Source organism: Echinops telfairi, unplaced genomic scaffold (genome assembly GCF_000313985.2).
Source record: "Echinops telfairi isolate 266 unplaced genomic scaffold, ASM31398v2 ScPeMD7_1;HRSCAF=3_1, whole genome shotgun sequence".
NCBI lineage: Eukaryota > Metazoa > Chordata > Mammalia > Afrosoricida > Tenrecidae > Echinops > Echinops telfairi.
In genome coordinates, this window is record NW_022103897.1 from 6,085,853 (window position 1) to 6,092,582 (window position 6,730).

Here is a 6,730-nt window from a genome sequence, read left to right on the forward strand (position 1 = left end):
AAAAACTACAACAACAACAAAAACTACAGTGGATTATATGCCTGATCCAAGCCATGGTATTCTCCATTGTATCATATGCATGTGTAAGTTGGGCATTGAATAAGGAAGAGCATAGAAGAACAGATAAAAAAAAAAAAAAGAAGAAGAACAGATGCATTACATTTGAATTGTGGTGCTGGAAAGGCATTTTCAGCCACGGACTGCTGAAAGAACGAACTGATTTATATTGGAAGAAGTAAGGTCAGAGTGCTCCTTAAAGGCAGGGATGGCAAGATTTCACTTACATATTTTGGACATGTTGTCAGGAGAGACCAGTCCCTGTAGAAGGACATCATGCTTGGTAAAGTGAAGGGGCAGAGAAGAGGAGGAAGGCCCTCACCGACATGGATTGATGCAGTGGCTGCATCCATGGGCTCGAGCACAGGAACAAGGACAAGGCTACACAGGGCTGGGCCATGTTTCATGCAGTTGTGCATAGGCTTGCTGTGGATGGGAGCTGACTCAGGGGCACCTGATAATAACAAGAGCACTGGAAAACCTGACACAACTTGAAGTGAGCCACTGTACAAAGGAGAACATTTTATAAAAGTACTATAAAGTTTTATGAAGTACTATAAACAGACTAAGATATGTATTTTTAAAATTCCTTAAGCTGTTCACTGTTTAAACCCAGCAAATTAACACTCCTCAATCAACTTATAAAGTAGATGTCGTTTTAGGGAAGGTAAGCAAACAAGAAGTGCTGAGCAATATATTTATAGTTCCATCACTAGATATTCAGGATGAAGTTTTAGATCTGGATCACTCCAATGTCTATTCTTCACTGTTTCCTAACCTTGAATATTTTCTCACCTGCAATGAGATGGGAGGAAAGGAAAAATCAATGCTCACCTCCTTCTGCGCAAACCAGCTTCCATTCTTCTTACAAAAACACTGAAGCCTGTTTTCCTCTTCACAGAAATCTTTTTGAATGTTGGATTTCTCCAAATTCGTCAAACTGGAATATTATCCCAGCATCATCAAGAAACTATTAATAAACCAGGGTGGAAGCTGCTTGCACTCACTCCTTCATATAGTTTTGCTTTCTTGATTTTTTAAAATTTTGAAATGTTCAATTAATAATGAACATTCAGTTAAAAGCTGAAATTACTTCATTAGCTTAGTCAAATTATCTTTTTCTGCTAGGATAAATAAGCCGCTATTAGCAATGATTCACATTAGTGTCATGGTTTAAAACAGAGAATTTCTTCTTGGGTGCATTACAGCACACACACCGTTACTTGTGCTCACTGCATTTCTCATAAGGTATTTGCACTAACAAGGTCACACTCCTCTTTTGAAAAGGCTTGAACAAGTTTCCTTCTATGTAGGGCTAAGTTTGGCACACCCACTTTATCAGAGACAGGTAGTTTAGTTTTGGACTGTGGGCTGGTTCAAAGATTCAGTAGCAGCGGTGTGGAAGGGACACTAGGTGGTTCAACTGCTGTGATATCATCTTGCTTTCAGTGCTTAGCCAGGAAAATAACTGGTCATCACAGTTTCACCTGCACTTAATTACCAAACTCAGCAAATTCTTGATTTTTTTTGGTTCAAATAAAATATTGAAAGCAATCCGTGCACACTAAGCATTCTACAATGATATCAGTAAATAAAAGAAATTTGGAATAACAGATCCTCTGTGCTGATTGGTGATTTTTTTGCTCAGAGGATTAAATTATCTGATATCAAGTTTAAAATGTTAATTTCTTACACCTGACTGTGACTTTAATGGTTGCTTTATAAGTTAACACTCATGATATTCTTCCCTGATAACAAGAATATATTTAGCATCAGCCGAACCATGTTCTAAGGAGCCCTGGTGGCATAATAGTTGGGCGTTGGGATGCTAACCACCAGTTTAGCAGTTTGAAACTACTATTTACTAGCTCCATTGGGGAAAGACGGGGCTTACTTTGCATTCCCACAAACAGTTACATGACTCTAAGTGAATACAGTAGTTTCTTATTTCTTTTAAACCTACTTCAAAGTTAAATTTAGTAATCCATTACATTTTCAAATTGTTTCATATGGGGTTTCTTGGCTTTGTACCAGGAGTGCGAGAGCAAACTTGTTGGGGAGTAGGTCCCATATCTTAACTGTGCTTTGTAATTAAAAATATGTATTTATAAGTTTTGTGTATATACTAGATTCTCAGTAATTCCTTAATAATTAAGCTTCGTATAGCAGCTAGATTTCCACATATCATCTCAGGAGAGAAAGTGCAATCAACCATTCATTTTGCTGGGTGTGGCTCTCAGTTATCTTCTTGATCATGTTCAGCTAATGTGCACATTTGCTTGTAGCAGTCCATTGATCTTATTTCAGGACCCGCTTAATGTCTAATACAGGCCTGATGATCCAATCTAAGTTTCCATCAGGATATAATGGAACTCAGAGCCTAACTTCTTACCAATAAAGTGCGAATTATTTTTCAAAGACATTTCCTAAAGCTTGCCCACATTCAAGCTCTCCTGAAATTTTCATGCCTACTCATATAGCCTCAGGGATCTGTCTGCCGCTTATTCAGTCAGCTTGAAATCCCACCGCACATACACCTGGATTTCATCTATAAACTTCAAGTTCGTACTACGCTCACATTTTCCAAGGTCACTTATTTAAATTGGAAAAAGAACCACTCTCTACGGTACTGCTTTGTTCACTTATCTCCACCACAGCTCCCCGTCTCGCAAGCTCATTTAGTGTTGCTCCTTAAACCCCATGGGCTATGTGTTGGGCTGCTGACCGAGAGGTTGACTGCCTGATCCAGCCACCTGCTTTGTGGTAGGAAGATGAGGCTGTCTACTTCCCTAAAAACCTGCGGTCTTGGGAGTGCTGTGGGGCAGTTCTGTTCTGCTATTAATGGCCATGATGAGATGAAATCAACTAGATGGCAGGGACATTTGTGTTTGGCTTAACCTTCTCTCGTTTCATCTACTACACTGTCAATGATTTTCCTCATTCCTAAGGTATCATAGAAGGGTATTCATAATTTCCGGTTCACAATGAATTTGTTCAAGAAGTCTTGCTCGGAGGCAACGTTTCAGTCTATGAACACTTAATATATCCAGCGCTCTATGTTTAAGCAACTGACGCTAATGGAGGGTGAAGTGAACGGCAGCACACATTTGGGTACATAGTCTTTTAAAAATCTAATGAGGGTTCAGCGGTAGGAATGGCTTAAGATTCTACTAGAACTTTGAGGGTTCTAGATAGGAAACCAGAGAGGAAAGCATGCTAAGCTATGAAAAGGCAGCCACGGAAATATGATTGGTATGAAATGTCATAACCTAGGATGCAGAGCCAGGAGGAATGCTTCAAGATTTTGACAAGGTAGTTGGGGACAGATATGGAAACTCATTCTAAAGTATTTAGGGGCAATCATTGAAAAATGTTTGCATGAGTGATTTATGTAGGGGCATGATATAATCAGAAAAGAAGTTTCTCATGCTCGTTAGAAACATGTTCCTGATAGAAATGTCGATATTAATAGTGCAACTGAGTTGGCTATTGCAATAATTAAAATTATCCAGGTAGGAAGCCGGTGGTGCCAGTGCTGATGAAGAAGAAAACAACACATTAAAATAATTGAATTGCCAGACTTGATTTTTTGAAGAAATTAGGGGGAAAAATGGGGAAATTAAGGTAGACTCCAATGTTGGGACTCAAAACAAACAAACAAACAAAAACAACGCAATAACAACAACAGAAAACCCGCACTTTCATTGAGTCAATGCTGACTCATAGTTACCTCTTGTGGGTTTCTGAGACGTTAACTGTTTCTGGGAGTAGTAAACCCAATATTGGAAAGAGTGGAAAGTGAGTAAAAGGTAATATGCTCCCTTGAAGAAGAACATCTGCATGTCCAAACACATTTGTGTTGCATTAACACCTTAATAACCCTATTTCTAAAGCCCATTAATAAGCAGCAATATCAATAATCAATAGCATCACTATCTATGTATAAATATTTTGGAACAATTCTCTCTGTTCTTGACGAAATCATAACAATACAATATAGCAGCACAAAAACAAAAGCTAAAAACCCAGAAACATCTTGCTGCCATCTAGTTAATTCAGCCTCAAAGCAACGCTGCAGGAGAGAGTAGAATTGCCACTTGGGGTTTTCAGGACCAGCCATCTATTGAATACTTGTTCATTCACCTGCAGATCGATAGGCTTTGCCCATTATAGGTTGAATGTAGTTGGACTTGGGACCATACTGTCTCTCATCCTCCTTGGATTAGCAGCTTCTGGGAGCTTTTCTTCTCAAGTCCCGACTGTGTATGGAGCTTTCCAGCACCTACTTATGTCAGGTCCTCTCTAACGTTCCATTATTCCAAGCAAATCATCACAAAGGGCGATTCCAATCCACCCTGATCCAAACCATGAGCTTGAGGGTATGTGGAATCTGAGTGACCATGTATATTTCAGTAAGCTGGTGTCTAAATTGGATGGGCATGTTGTTAGAACACCCCGCTCATCAAAAATAGATGAGCCACAGCTACAGCCCCATCTCCCCACTGCTCCAGTGCGTCTTAATATCTTCCCTAGAGACCAATCCATTCCAAAGTATTGATCGACTTTGATCCTATTTAACTTATGAGAACAACCGAGCTCCCGACTTGAGGTGATGCAGTATCTGTAGGCGCAGTTCCCGGCAAAGAATGACTAACTGTCAGGGAGGGAGAGCCATGAAAGGAGGAGGTATCTGCCTCTGCCTCTAAGTGTTCTCGTGTCAGTGAATCCTTTTCCACTGTCACCGGGAGCACTGCTGCTCAGTTGTGGAAGGGATTTCCACTGCAGGATCTTTTTGCTAGCTCTCACATGCCTTCCCACAAGGTGGGCCGTTTACAGTAATAGCGCTGGAATGAAGTTCTGCTTCAGGCAGGAGAGTTAAATATTTTTAAAATGCAAACCAGATAACTTTCTTAAAACCTCAAAATAGTCTTGGAACCACACGCCCCAGTTATTCTTTTAGCAAAAGACACTGCTCTCTTATGCCAGCGTCTCATTTGTCAGAGAGAGATTTCTCTGTCTCCTGAGCGGCACACTCTGTATAATTTAAGGTGACTCATTGTACAGGAAAGTTCACCTTCCATTAGCATGTTTTCTTTGGTAAGCACTCTCTTGCAAGTGCTGTAGTGTAAACATGAGTGCCTCCGAATATGAACATTTATTAAATAGTGCTGATGAATATTTCAATACCTCGGGGAGAGCAATTCACAGCTCAATCATTCAGGCTGTTTTAAGTGCAGCACAGGACAATTCCACTACATCTTCCATTAATATTTAATTGCCCATTTTATTCTGTTTACCTTTTTGGTTAATATATAATTTAAAGCCCTTCTACTAGAAAGGGGGTGGAGTGAGAGAACAGCTGTTCATCTGCTTTTAACAAATCTCTGGTGAGAGCTTTCACCTCATTTAAAATTCATTGCAAAGAGTTTTTATTTAATATCAGTAACACAAAACCTCAGGTATTAAAAGTAAAAAACTTGGAAGCGACTCACAAGCAAAAAAGCCACGCAGTGACATGGGTTTGATGCCACATCTCCTCCTGAGTGGCAGGCACTGACAGGAAATGTCTGAACCGCCTGCAATGGTACGGTGTGTCACGTCCTCATGAAATAGAATCACAGTAACTCGACCTGACACATTCTGACAACATGTCGGAAAGTTGTTATGTGCTCTGCAGAAAGTGAGTCCCATCATCCCAGCAATGCTGATTTTACTGACGACCTAAAACACATCTCTTTTTTGCTAAAGGACCAGGGAGTCAGATATGCGCACGGCCTTGAGGAACTGCAGAGTCCGTGATACATGAACCCTCTGTCGCTTGTGGGCCCCCTTTGGAGGTTGCCCTGAGCATCCCTCTTTGCTGTGTTTTGATTCCCAGGACCACCTTCTTGTCATTTCAGTTTCCCTCTGCTCCCAGTGGGCTGCCTCTAAGTGTCAAAGTCTGTCCCTATGCCCTAACTGATGTCAGGGACCCTGACAGATCTCTGACAGATCTCCGTGTTTGGGGACCTCTCTGGCTGCCAGGCCAGGAGAGGAAAACCCACGCCAAATACCCCCTGAGGGCCTCACCCTGTGCCTTCATCTTCATTTGCCTGGGATCAACTGTTCTCCACGACAGTGAGCTGCAAATTGCGACAATTTCCTCTTTCCCCCACTCAACTTGGCTCCCTTCAGTGGATTCGTTCTGCCTCCTTGATGGTTCCGTGAGATATTCCCAGCATGCCCAGGCCAGCAGAAGCTGCAGCCTCAAAAACAACATCACCAGGGCCATTTTTAATTCAGTTCACAACTTGCTTTTCCAGGAAGGCTCCTCTTTTCTTTGTTGTGTGTCATCTCATGATTACCTTCCCCAGTCACTTTCTCCACCGGAGTCTGTTAATGGAAGTTCATATATAATGCTTCCTCCTTTCACGCACTCATTCACTAACCCATTCACAGATTTCCACTAAGCACCTGATCAGCTTTGCTCAGTGTGCTGAGAACCGAGGAGGAAGAGAGAGAGCCTGGATGTCTTCATGATTTTTGATTGAGAAGGAGTCACTGTTCCTGCCTGGATGCTGAGAATACCCCTTTGGATGTGCCAGAGTACCACAAGATCCACTTAGAAAAAGGGAAAAGATCAATATTGTAATAAATTACTTGCCCAGATCTCCCAATAGCCATCTCTACATGA